At 34.1% G+C, this 14610-nt stretch overlaps 1 long non-coding RNA gene across 1 annotated transcript; it reads left to right on the top strand.

The window, feature by feature from the left end:
- The first annotated feature begins 553 nt into the window (after positions 1-553).
- Positions 554-1686, top strand: LOC140433394 (uncharacterized). Its single transcript, XR_011949951.1, has 2 exons — positions 554-949; positions 1103-1686. It is a non-coding gene; the product is annotated as an uncharacterized lncRNA (long non-coding RNA).
- Positions 1687-14610: the final 12924 nt, after the last annotated feature.

Raw genomic sequence — 14610 nt, 5'->3', positions numbered from 1 at the left:
GACATCTGGTGACCATCTGTAACAATCTGGCAACTGGTGGTGTGAGGATTGCCAAATCTATTAGCTTATTATCAAAGGCAAATGCCAAAAAAATGTAATAATTAACTGCAATTAATATGAGAAGAAACGAGTATTTATTCGTTCGTGTTGTATATAAAAAAATAAAAAAATTGCATAATTCATATAATATAATAAAAATGTATTTTTGAAAGCTTATCTATTTGTAATTGAAGCCTACAACATATACATTATAAAGACATGACAATACAGTCAAACGTCAAAAATTTGTTTTGTGAATTTAATTCACAGCTCCTTTGTAGCTATCTTCAATGGAACCAAATGTGAAAATCGTCCCACATCTCATATGATATTGTCATAAACTCGGTTCGCTATTCCCAGTCCGAACTGTCTAGGTCTAGTGAATTTAGTAATTATTTTTTTGCGATGCGAAGTTAGTTACTTTTTGACAGACTAAAAGTGGCTGGAAATTACTATACAACCAAGCATACGTGCCTACGTGCTCTTAGTCAATATTAATGTAAACAAACGTAAATAAAAATAAAATAGAACTTTACGAATTACCGACAATCAATATTTATTTACACCGTATAATGTATTGATAACAAATAATAAAATTATTTATTGTACAGAATAAAAATATTTAGTGGGAATAAATTCTACAAAATTAAGCAGTCAAAGTTGGGTTTGGGTATATATTGTGGAAACTGTGGTTTTATTATCTTACAAAATAAGTATACTTCCATATGCTAAAAGGATATAGCAAAGCAAATATTAGTAATTTGACTCATTTATGCTAGGCAAATTCCTAGTTCAATAGTAATTTTTGCTCATTAGCATTAGAGGATGTTAAAATCTTCCATGTATGGTGAATGGATTCAGTGTCCTGGCCGCAGTCATATAAACCGAAACAAACAACAAAAACCTCAATGTAGGTATAAACAAGTTTAAATTTAATTTAAATTATTTACTAGTTATTACTATTTCTGTTTTATACACAATAACTATTTGTCTTGAATTATCGTTTGTAAATTGATACTAGTTTTGTAAATTATAAGTGCTAAATGGTCAAATTTAATTTTAGATCTTTCTATGGAGATGAACCATAAGTTTTATGCAGCTTAAGCGTAACAGCATCTAACAGCAAATGGAGTATTGTAAAACATGCCCAGAATAAAAAAGTTCCATTAACATTATATGCATCCACATTACTTGTTAATGAAGAAGATGGTGATGCTTTTGTTTTCAGTTTGTTATCATGATTGTATGGCTTTACAGGGTGATTTTAAGCATGTAACAGCATTCTTTATCTGGGTCTGGGCTCATGGCTGAAATATTTAACACTAAACAAAGAATTCAAGCTAAATATATGACAGTAAAAGGTGTGCCCAATGGCAGTCCCTTGTCAGAAAATTCATCTGGTTTCATTAGGATTTTTTGAAAGATAGAAGACAAAGAGGAATTGAAAACTTTAAACAAAACCAAAAATATCGAACAATTCACTGTGAAGTTCAGGTGTCTGTATGCATCAACTTATACTTAATTATATTTTAACTGCTTTAAGTTAAAGGTATGCATTTAGTTTTAAATATTAGTAGTGCATCCAACCTTTGCTAAGTATTGCTACATTTTTGAGGTGTTTAAATAAATTAATAACTACAAATAATATTTATTGTGTTTTATTTTCTAAACCAAAAACAATATAAACTACATATTTATTTATATAATGGATAATTCTTACGTTTTAGTTACACAGTAGAACCTATGGAAGCCAAACATTAAGGGAAAAAATTCAAGTTATTGAGTTTTCAACTTATGGATTTCACCATTTTTTGTTGTCATATTTTAATTCCACTTAAAGAGGTTGAGATTCATACTAATTTTGAGTTAAAAAAGAACATATTGTTATTTATTATAAATTAACATTTTTTTAAAACATCCTTAAAATGAGAAATATGGCATTAAAAAGTCAGTAATTTACATTGACAATTCAGTTGTTCTCTAACAAACTCATAAGGTATATAGAGCAGACAATTCTTCAGAGCTGCTGGTTTGCTTTATAAAATTTCGTAAAGAATTCAGCATTCTTCTTGCATTTTTTTTGTGTAAATCCAGAGAATATATTATGTAGGATTATTCTTCTATGTCATCTAAATCATTATTGATTTTCGTTGTAACTGGATAATTTCGACATCAGAAGATAATGTCTCAGCAACTCCTTTATTGCACTTAACAAAGTCCTTAAATGATATTCCTGATTCAAATACCACTATAATTCATGCTGGAGGTGAAATAGAAATATGTTCGGTTTCAGTTTCTTCTGTTGGCAATTGCAAAATCACAGTATACATAACAGTTCTTTATAGTAGTCATAGTTACATTTTGCCAAGCTTTATTGACCATTGCCATAGGTTTCAATACATCTATAGTAGAATTCTTTTTTTCTTCCATATTATCCAACATTTACTTGGTAACTTCCTTTTGATATAATGCCTCAAAGTTTTGAATGATACCTTGAAACAGGCATAGGCTATAATTTTCATGTTGTACTGGATTTTAACTACTTTTATTGGTGGAATTTATAATAATTATTAAATTATTTAGTATAATTAGGTAAATAATTTATAAATAATTATTTTTACCTATATATTATTAACGAATTACAAGATTTTTATTTGACCATTTTCTTATCAATATTTATAAGCCAGTTTTTAACAATTACAGAAGTCATCCATGATTTGGCATTTGCTTCATATTTCAAAGGTAGGTTTCAATGTTGACTCCTGCACTTTCCCTTCAAACTTTTTTTAAAAGCAAGTTCATGTCTTCTTTTGAACTTTTTTAGCCACGCATTACTGGTTCCAAAGTTACTATACAATATAATATAATATATAAAGTATACAATAAATAGCATTACTTGGTAATCCTATTTATTGTATACTCCTAAATTGTTTTCTAAGAAACAATGGTCTACTTACATTGTTGGCAAATTATTAAAGTAGGTAACCTATCTTTCTTATTAAGATTCTACTGAATGAACATATATATATATATATATATATATATATATATATATATATATATATATATAAGAAATACTGGATATTATTGACTGGTGATATAAACAAACAACACAGTTTATTAGGGCTGCAGTCAGAAGGTTTGGCCGGGATCTTACAGAAACAGTCTTTTGACTTTTGGTCTAGCTTTTAGAATTGTTTTATTCCTTCTTCAAGACATAGTCGTTGAGATTATTTGTATAAAGCTATGACACTCAACATTAATAACACATATAAAATAATGGACAAAATACATTTTAAAATTTAGTTATGATAGTAAAAATTTTGTTTGTGACATCTTTTAATGGTGTGTTTTGACTGATCCATATAGAACAGAAAGAAAAAACAAAAAAACCAAATACTGGAGGTTTCAATCAAGGGTCAAACCACACTGGAGGTTTCAACCAGTGTGGTTTGACCCTCGAAAGAGCTTAAACCAACATTCAAATGAAGCCATCGGTTAAATTTAAATGAACAATAGTGTTCTTACAGTTTTTCTTGTATTTTTTTTATTTCGTTTCTCTTGTTTAGTTGTTAATCTTTAATGTTAAGTTATTGTAGAGTTTTCGTAACATCTAAAAAACCTACAAATTGTTTTTGAACTGACGATGCTTTTAAAAATAAAAGCGATACATTTTCGAATAAATCAATAAAGTAGTTGACGACTTTCATTTGCGAATTATTGACCGTTGACCGATAAAACCTCTGCTATTCAACCATTGAATATATTTTAAATATATATATATATATATATATATATATATATATATATATATATATATATATATATATATATATATATATATATATATATATATATATATATTCGGAAAGATTTCCGCGGTTAGTACAATTAAACTTAGAGCTAAGATTAATATTATTATAAAAATTAATATTAAACTCACCAGTCTTCCGGGTTGAACCGCGTCGATATCCATTTTGCCGAGCTTTCGACATCCTCTCTGATGTCTTCTTCAGGGCTTCCGAGGTCTCAGTCTCCCGAGCCCCCAGACACTTCTACACTCACTAGTCACTTCTAGTTCACTCACTAGATCACTTATGGTAGTAGTGAACTAGTGAGTGAACTAGAAGTGACTAGTGAGTGTAGTAGTGTCTGGGGGCTCGGGAGACTGAGACCTCGGAAGCCCTGAAGAAGACATCAGAGAGGATGTCGAAAGCTCGGCAAAATGGATATCGACGCGGTTCAACCCGGAAGACTGGTGAGTTTAATATTAATTTTTATAATAATATTAATCTTAGCTCTAAGTTTAATATATATATATATATATATATATGTATACAGGGTGGTCCTTAAGTAATTGTACAAACGAAAACCGTAAATTTTACACTTTAAAATATTACGATTTAAGCCAAATTGCTTTAATAAAATGTTGATATTAAGAAAGATACAGGGTGTTAAAGTGCAAATTTAAAATTCTATTTTTCGCTATAACTTTCATGTTTGTAAAGATTTATGCATAAAAATTTACAACTGGGTACTTTTAAATATGAGAAATTATAATTTGATGCACACTTTGATGTAGCTGATAGAGGGCGCCACATATGCCACATATGTGGCATAAATTTGCACTTAACTTTTTTGCTGTTTGAGTTACCTGTATTTTTGATAAAAAATCTTAAAGATACATTATTTTAACAAAAAAAAGGTATACTTTTTAATAACTTCAAAACTAAACAGTTTTCGTGATAATCGCATTTTACAAATCAGCTGCATAATTCTGATTTAAGGCAATTACTCCAGGCAACGAAGGAAAAATAGACAAAAACGTTAATAAATCTAAATTTTGGTATAAAATACTTTTAACTAAAGTTAATAGTTAACGAAATATTAAATAAAATAAATATATCAGCAGAATAATTAATAATAGGATTTGACAAACACAGAATAATAGAATTTTACATCAAACATTTTACGTTTTATGTTAAATTAAAGTCATAATCAAAACATTTTGTTTACAAATCAAATTAAGAAATAGTTAAACTAAATAACATAACTTTTTGTCAAAGTAAGTGTTCCATATGTCCACCATTTTCTTTAATTCATTTGTCAATATATTACATAAAAGATCGTCTCATGTTAAATAGCATCATTAGTTCTAAAGAAACTGCTGCAGTATTTATTTCTTCCCATAGTTGGTTGAGAATGTTTATGGGATTCTTATAGACACGTTGTTTTAATACGCCCCATACACCAAAATCAAGCGGATTAAATTCTGTGCTACGTGGTGGCTATAATATATAATGGATGAATATATTCTTTTGGATACATATCCAAACCTTATGGTATATTATGGAACTACATCTTATTTGTCGCAGAGGTTAAATAATGTGTTAAACTGTGATGTATTTGATTCATGGGTTACTTATATAAACACGGAATAACCTATCGATGTCATTACTTATTTATATGATTACGTTACAGCTTACGAGTAACTATAATTACATCTCGAACAAATGGTCTGTTATGATTAACTAACGAACTAATATTATGCTGAACTAAATTACCTGTGTGTTTACTATATTTATAACAATATCGGTTATTAGGCCAACGATGATGTTTTTGTAAAAATGCTGAGTCTTTAAGGTTAGATTGGTAGAAAAAGTATTATCAAACAAGACACATATGTGTTATTAAATCCCTAGCTTTAGTTTCTAATTATCCTAATAAAAATGGTTAAATAATTTACGTAATGAATAATAAGTATTCTTTTGGAATTTTTTATAAATTAAATAATTATATTAATATCTCACCACATTGCAAAGGAATATGAGTGCCACGATCATTCCAACGTTCAGAACAGTTATATTTAAGTATGTTCTCACTGCCTTCTCTCTAGAATGTGGTGGTGTACCATCTTACATAAACCACATATTTTGTGTTTTCAGCATTTTACAATAGGGAAAAAGTAATACAACTCCAGTAGGTATAGAAACTTAAGAAGCGATAGAAAAGGGAAATTGTAAACATGATGACGGCCAACGTCTGAATACGGACACGGCACCTAAAGAAGAAGATGAAAAATATTTTCTTCAATAAGACATTTAGCAGCCATAACAAAAATTTTGTAATGTTACATTATCATCTTTGAGTTGTTGTAATAAGAATAAACTGTGAATTATGCTTATCTACAGGTATTCAGTGCTTCACCGCACAAATATTACAACTAAGAATTATTATGCAGCTGACTTATAAAATGCGAATATCTCGAAAACGGTTAAATTTTGAGGTTATCAACAAGTATACCTTTTCCTTGTAAAAATAATGTATCTTTAATATTTTTTAACACAAATAGAGCTAACTTTAAGAGCAAAAAAGTTAAGCGCAAATCTATGTCACACATGTGGCATATGTGGCGCCCTCTATCAGTTACATTAAAGTTTGTACAAAATTATAATTTATCCGGCTTTAAAGCATCCAATTATAAATTTTTGTCCAAAAATATTTACAAACGTAAAAGTTATAGCGAAAAATAAAATTTTAAATTTCCACTTTAACACCCTGTATCTTTCTTAATATCAACATTTTATTAAAACAAGTTGGCTTAAATCATAATATTTTAAAGTGTAGAATTTACGGTTTTCGTTTGTACAATTACTTAAGGACCACCCTGTATATATATATATATATATATAATTACACTGAGCCAGTATACACTACTCTTATAATATAAGTAATAGATTTTCACCTCAAGATAAGAAAACAAATTCAATTAATAACTAATACAAATACTACCTAGTTAACACATTGAGCTTATTTTGTAGAGGAGTGCCTAGCCTATCATTCTCCCTGATCAGCATATTAAATTTGTAATGTTAATCTATCTATCTATATATATATATATATATATATATATATATATATATATATATATATATATATATATATATATATATATATATATATATATATATATATATATATATATATATATTAATTTGTGATTAATAATGTGACGTTATTTGTTCAATTATGTTGAAAAATTTATGCAAATAAAAATTTACTCTACTCTACTAATATTTGGTTTCGCCTATTATGACAGTATTTTTCGGTCCAATTTAAATTTGTCTCCAAAACAAATTTAAATTGTTATATCTCAGCAAACTTAAATTGGTGTTTTATAGCACATACATTTTTCTTGGTTAAAAATAAACAAATTACGTTTTTTAGTTACAAGATACAGCAAATTTTGAAAATTAAGTCAACTGACCAATTATACAAGATTGTAAGCAATATGTTTAGCCTAGTATAATGGAGTATGATATGTACTGAATTTAAAAGTTAGTAAAATAAAAGCTTTCATGTTAGTGTACCACACAGTGGCTATTGTTCATCACTACTTTTTAACATGTTCGTTAAAAAGATATAGGTATATGTAAAAATTTTGACTTTTTTTCTTAGCAAATGTTTAAAATTTATTTAGTGTATTTTTTTCTTAATGTGTTGTGAATTCTATTGAGTGAAACAACTTGTTTCTGAATGTAGCTAAATGTAACCACATAACTTTTTATAAATGAAATAAAAATGTGAGTTCAGAGTACTGTGATGATTTTATTTCAATGTCTATTTAATTTATAATGTCTTGTTCTTATCTTAATTCATTAAAAAGCACAATAACTGATATTAATTTATTTATCACTAAATATACATAATTTATTAAAAAGCGAACGTAACATTTTATCGCGAGCGCGTCTTCAGAATTAACTGTTTTCTTATTCTCCAAAAAGTCCTGTTATATATTCACTACTGTTAGACTAGAAACGTCTACGGCCTTCTCTTCTCGACTAGACAGAGCGGCGAATTGTTCTCAGAACCGGTATGGTTAAATCGGCTTGTCTCCAGAAGGTTCGAATTGTTGTTTTTATTACAAAGGGGGACCCATCGTGTGTCAGGTAGGCATTACCTAAAAAATACGTGAATGAATGAAAATATCAGTAATAAATATATTTACGGTTTTGGGTCAGAATTTATCGTAACATTGCCCCCCTCTTAAATGATTGTTCCTCCTGGAACCTTGTCGGGACTGGAACCGGAACGGTATGCTGGTATCGGCAACTGGACCCTCTTTTACAACTTCCAGTTGTATAAAAATGACAAGGGACGGTTTTCTCTCCGCACCAGTAACTATGCGGATTGCAACAGACTAACACCTGGACTTCGGTGTCTTTAAAGATCTCTTCCACCATATTTGGGATAACCCTCCAATCTAATTGGCGGCACTCCAACTTTGGCATGGCTAACTTTTGCACGTCGGACTCCAGTACGTGCTCTCTCAATTGAAGTAACGCTTCCCATACATCTCGGTAGGTAGGTTGGTCACGGGCAGTGTCTTTTGTTACCAGGTAGAAAAGGTAACGTGATGCATCTTGGAGTTTCAAGGTTTTACCGGGAGCTGGCACTTGGCATTGAAGTTCTGCAACTCGACCAAACTTCCTTCGAAAGACGGATGCCAACCCTGGTGCGTCTTTGATACTGGCCGGGATGGTAAGGGCCAGCGAGTAGTCATCGGGGAGCGCGAGTAGATCTTGCTTTTCTTCAGTGGTAACACCATGTCTCGCTTTACCGGTACCTCCATAGGCACCCATGAATTCCTCAAACGTGAGGTCAGACACATCGTGGACTTGGTTTACTTCCACTTCTTCATCTACGTTGTGGTCACCTTCGAAAGACGCCAACCGGTTATGGTGTACTATCATCGGCTTTCCCCTCGGAATCTTGCTTATTCGGTAGATGACATCGTTGATCTTCTCCATAATGAGGTATGGACCTTCCCAAAACTGCTGCAATTTGGGAGAACAACCTTTTCGCTTCTTGGGATTATACAGCCATACTTTGTCGTTCTTCTTAAAGCAACCCTTTTCGGCTTGTGTATCGTACCGTTTCTTCATTCTGTCGCTAGCGATCTGAAGGTGGGAACGGACCAACTCATGTACATCGTCCATTCTTCTTCGTAATTCGATCACATAATCTTCACCTGCTACATCTTCTCCAGGTTTACATCCAAACTCGAGATCACAAGGTAGTCGCATTTCGCGTCCGAATAGGACTTTGGCAGGTGTCTGGCCTGTTGATTCGTTAACAGCAGATCTGTAGGCCATTGTGAAGAACGGAAGGTATTGGTCCCAGTCTCGCTGATGATCGAACACCATCTTTGTCAAATACTTGCCAACTGTCCTATTCATTCGTTCTACCATACCATCCGATTGCGGATGATACGCGGTAGTTCTTGTTTTCTTCATGCCTAGTCTATCACATATTCCTTGGAATAGATCGCTTTCGAAGTTCCTGCCTTGGTCACTATGTATCTCCAAAGGCACTCCAAATCGGCTGATATATTCTTGGATCAACTTATCTGCAACGGTGGCGGCCTTCTGGTCGGGAAGTGCGTAAATCTCGACCCACTTAGTAAAGTAATCCATTACTACCAGCATGTACTTGCCTCCATTTTCACTTTCTGGAAATGGCCCAGCGATGTCCAAAGCTATTCTTTCAAACGGGCTTCCAACATTATATTGTCTCATAGGAGCTCTCCTTTTTCGGTAAGGCCCGTTACTCGTGGCACAAATAGTACATTTCTTACACCAGTCTTTTACATCGTCGGAACTGTTTATCCAATAAAACCGTTCCCGAATTCGCTGAAGGGTTTTCCTTACACCAAAATGCCCTCCCGATGGACTGTCGTGTAACTGACGAAGTACTTCGGCTATTCTGCTCTTTGGGATCACCAACTGTCTTCTCTTCTCTGAACCGTCATCATTTTCCAGGACTCGTTTAAGCAAGCCATCTTCGATGATAAATGAGTCCCACTGGGCCCAATACGTTTTAACTACTGAGCATAGGTTTGATATTTCCTGCCAAGGTGGTCGACGGTTTTCCTCTTTCCATTTTCGGATTTTCTGTATAACTGGATCTCTCTCTTGTTCTTCCCTGATCTTAGTAGGCGTCCAGTCGTCGTTGACAATCGTCGTTCTTAGCACTGCTGCTTCCTTGGATTCCGTTTTGTTGCAGTGGGAGCACTCTGCTGGGCATGGCCTTCTGGAAAGAGAATCAGCGTTTCTGTGGCTAACTCCGGCCCGGTGCTCAATCTTAAAATCGTATTCTTGGAGTCGTTCGATCCACCTGGCTATCTGACCCTCTGGATTCTTAAACTGCATCAACCACTTAAGGGCGGCATGGTCGGTTCGGATTAGAAACTTTCTGCCATAGAGGTATTGATAGAAGTGCTCTACTGATTTAACTACTGCTAGAAGTTCTCTTCTCATGACGCAATAATTCCGCTCAGGTTTTGAAAGAACTTTACTAAAATATCCGAGGACTCGTTCCTGTCCTCCTTGAATCTGAGACAGCACTCCTCCAATTCCCACATTACTTGCATCCGTATCTAAGATGAACTCTCCTTCTGGCAGTGGATACCCCAAAATTGGTGCTGTTATTAAATGCTTTTTCAACGTTTCAAAGGCATTTTGGCAGTCTATATCCCAGCGGTATTCTCTTGCTTCCTCTGTAAGTCGCGTTAATGGCTTAGCGATATCTGCAAACTTCTTAATAAACCTCCGGTAGTAAGTACATAGTCCAAGAAAACTTCTCACTTGATGTTTGTCAGTTGGTTTTGGCCATTCCTTAATGGAATCGATTTTTCCCTTATCCACGGCCACTCCTTCTTTACTGACTATATGACCCAGATAATTGACTTTACCTTGAAATAGCTGGCACTTCTTGGGGTTTAGCATCAATTGGGCAGCTTTAAGTCGATTAAAAACGTTTTCTAAATTCCTCAAATGATCTTCGAATGTCTCCCCCAAGACGATTATGTCATCTAAATAAACCAGGCATGATTTCCAAGATAACCCTCTCAACACATTTTCCATAAGCCTCTCAAATGTCGCAGGAGCATTACAAAGTCCAAATGGCATAACGTTGAATTGCCACAATCCAGATCCTGTGGTGAAGGCTGTCTTTTCTTTATCGACTGGGTCCATTTCTACCTGCCAGTATCCAGACTTCAAATCTAAAGTAGAAAACAATTTACTTCCAGCCAATGTGTCCAATGTGTCATCGATCCGAGGCAGAGGATAACTATCTTTCTTGGTAACGTTGTTCAGCAAACGGTAATCCACACAGAACCTCGTCGTTCCGTCTTTCTTCTTAACCAGGACCACCGGAGAGACCCATGGGCTCGTAGAAGGTTCTATCACCCCGTCTTTCTTCATTTCCTGAACAATCGTTTCAGCTTCCTCTCTTTTCGCCTGTGGTAATCGTCGAGCTGTTTGACGAATTGGCTTAGCATTACCAGTATCAATTTTATGCTTAACAACGGTAGTTCTTCCCGTCTTTCCTCCTTTCGGTACGAAAATATCACGATACTGCCGAAGAAATTCCTTTAATTTCCTTTTCTCCATCTGATTTAGAGACTGTCCTGCAACTGCAACCATTTGGTCGAATTTGTCGTTAGAATTATCAGATGTTGTCGCCTGACGGATTATGGATGTCACAGGTACACAAGTTCCTACTTTTGTCTCTTTCTTTATGGTCACTGGGTAGTCATTGACATTGATAAGCCTCACAGGAATTTCCTTAGCCAAAGTCACCAATTCCTTTCCAATTATGATTCCACGGCCAACCTCATCGTCGTGGTTCCAAGGCTCCATCATAACAGGTCTCCCTTCGTCCACAATTCCCTGTAGCCACGCTACTATGATCATTTCACTTCTCGCAGGCATGACTGTATCTTCTTTAATGGCTGCTTGCACAGTGTTGTCATTATGTGGATGGAGAAATACTTCCTCGTTGCCAACTTTGATTATCTTATTCTTTAAATCCAATTGGAATCCATGCATATTCATTACGTCCATTCCTAATATAACATCCTCTTCGATGTCAGCAACTATAACAGTATGGACAAACTTTTCTGCTCCAATTCCCAATTGTACCTGGATTTCTTCATGAATGTTGGCATTTTCACCTGTAGCGGTCCGAAGTCGCAACCTCGTTGGTAATAGTTTCTTACGGCTGTTTATATCTGTTGGGCGTATAATGGTTCTGGTCGCTCCGGTATCCACCAACAACGTATGTCTTTTACCATTTATTTCTCAATCTACATATTCACTATCTTCACGACATTTCAAAGAAGCTATTAGTATAAGAGGGTCTTTGGAAAAGTTCCGGGTCGAAGCTGCTCCCCTAAAGCCGACTCGTTCTGGTTTTCCTGATGGTGAGTTTCTTGATTTTATGGTCTTCGTTTTCTTGCATGTAATAATTTTCATCATATTAACGAGCTGGTCAAGTTTATCTTCATCTCCTTCCTCTTTTACAGTCCTAACTTTACTGTACCCGCCAGAGGCCTGCGTAGCTGACTCGTATTCGAGGGCGGCGGATAGGACATCAACCAGCGTCTTGTGACGAGCTAATCGTAGCGTTCTCTGCATTTCATGATCACGAAGACCATCAATAAACGTTTGAACGGCCAATTTTTCCATCATGTCTTCGGGAGCTGTTGGATAAGCATATCGTACTAATCTGGCAATATCTACCTCATATTCTTGAAGAGCCTCATCTTTCTTCTGTCTACGATTTTTAAGCTGCGACTGGTATACATGCTCCAAATGTTCGTGGCCATATCGCATATTTAACCTCTTCTTCAGTTGTTCGAAATCATCGGTCTCCTCTACGGCTATGGTCTGAAGCACATCTAAGGCATCTCCTCGAAGAGCGATAGTCAGGTTTACAGCCTTTTCTTTTTCAGACCATCCATTCGCTCTTGCAGCTGATTCGAACTGTTTCATGTAGTTATTCCATGACGATTTTCCGTCGAAAGTTGGGACTTTCACATGGACAGAACCTTCACTTCCTTCAAATTTCGGCCGTATTTCCAACTTACATTTAGTCTCGTCTTCTTTTGTCTCTACTGTAATTGGCTTGTTTCCTCTCTCTGCCGTCCCTGTTTCCTCCAGCTTCTTTTCCATCTCTTTTCATATCTTTTCTTCGAAGGCCAACATATCGGCAGCAACTTGGTTTTTTAACGAAGATATTCTATTGTCCAGGGCAGACATCTCAGAAGTGACTTTAGAGATTTCCGAAGAGATGTTAGCAGAGACTTTGCTTTCCAGAGAGAAATTCAAGAAATCTCGTTAGAAACTTTGTTTTCTAATGAGGCGATGTCGCCGGAAACTTTCGAAATATCGCCAGAAACTTTGTTCTCTAATGATGCGATGTCACCAGAAACTTTGGCTACATCAGAAGAAACTTTCGAAATATCGTCAGAAACTTTGTTCTCTAATTTCGAAATCGACGAGATAACAGCATCTTCAAATATATAAGTCTCTGGATCTAGTCCTTCTTCTAGCAAAGCGTTCTTTAGTCGTTGGACTAACTCAGCCTTTTTTCCGGTAGAAGCTAATTCTCTGTCTTCGAGATGTCTTCTTAAATTAGTCACTGTCAGCTCATAAATCGTCGTCATTTTCACAATTTACAAATATTCACTTGTATTATTATTATAAGTCTAATTTATGTTCGATCCCACTTCTGACACCACTGTGATGATTTTATTTCAATGTCTATTTAATTTATAATGTCTTGTTCTTATCTTAATTCATTAAAAAGCACAATAACTGATATTAATTTATTTATCACTAAATATACATAATTTATTAAAAAGCGAACGTAACATTTTATCGCGAGCGCCTCTTCAGAATTAACTGTTTTCTTATTCTCCAAAAAGTCCTGTTATATATTCACTACTGTTAGACTAGAAACGTCTACGGCCTTCTCTTCTCGACTAGACAGAGCGGCGAATTGTTCTCAGAACCGGTATGGTTAAATCAGCTTGTCTCCAGAAGGTTCGAATTGTTGTTTTTATTACAAAGGGGGACCCATCGTGTGTCAGGTAGGCATTACCTAAAAAATACGTGAATGAATGAAAATATCAGTAATAAATATATTTACGGTTTTGGGTCAGAATTTATCGTAACATAACACTATTGACAGTAATGCTCTTAAATATTTTGATGTAATTAAATACGATACATACAGACGATAGTGATTTAGAATCAACGCATATAAAAAGTTTTAAGCAAAGGTGAGTTTATGCAGGTCTGGTATTTTAGATAAACTTTTAAGTGGTTAGACATTGTCCTGAACTGCTTAAAATAATTTACTTAAATGTTCGCTCTAGTAACCTGAGATTTAGTCGAATCCATAATACTAATTAATATGGATTTACATGCCTATATACATTTAAAGAACATTCAAAGTTATAAATATTAATGGTATTTAGAATTTGGACGTTAGACTTAAGAGGAAAGTCAGAAAAAAAGTTTGAAACAATCTAATGAAAAGGATTAGTTATGTTTGTTTGCTTTATTATATATTGTTAGTTGTAAGGTTAAATAATTTATCACCGGTTTAATCATATTTTTGCAATAATTTTAAAAATAAAGAAAAATAAAACCTCTAGTCAAAACATGAATGTTCAAAAATAAAACAAAGTCAATGATTTCATTCGAAGAGCATATGAAA

This window comes from Diabrotica undecimpunctata, chromosome 2 (genome assembly GCF_040954645.1).
Source record: "Diabrotica undecimpunctata isolate CICGRU chromosome 2, icDiaUnde3, whole genome shotgun sequence".
In the NCBI taxonomy this organism is placed as follows: Eukaryota; Metazoa; Arthropoda; class Insecta; order Coleoptera; family Chrysomelidae; genus Diabrotica; species Diabrotica undecimpunctata.
This window is presented reverse-complemented; position numbering and strand designations above follow the sequence as displayed.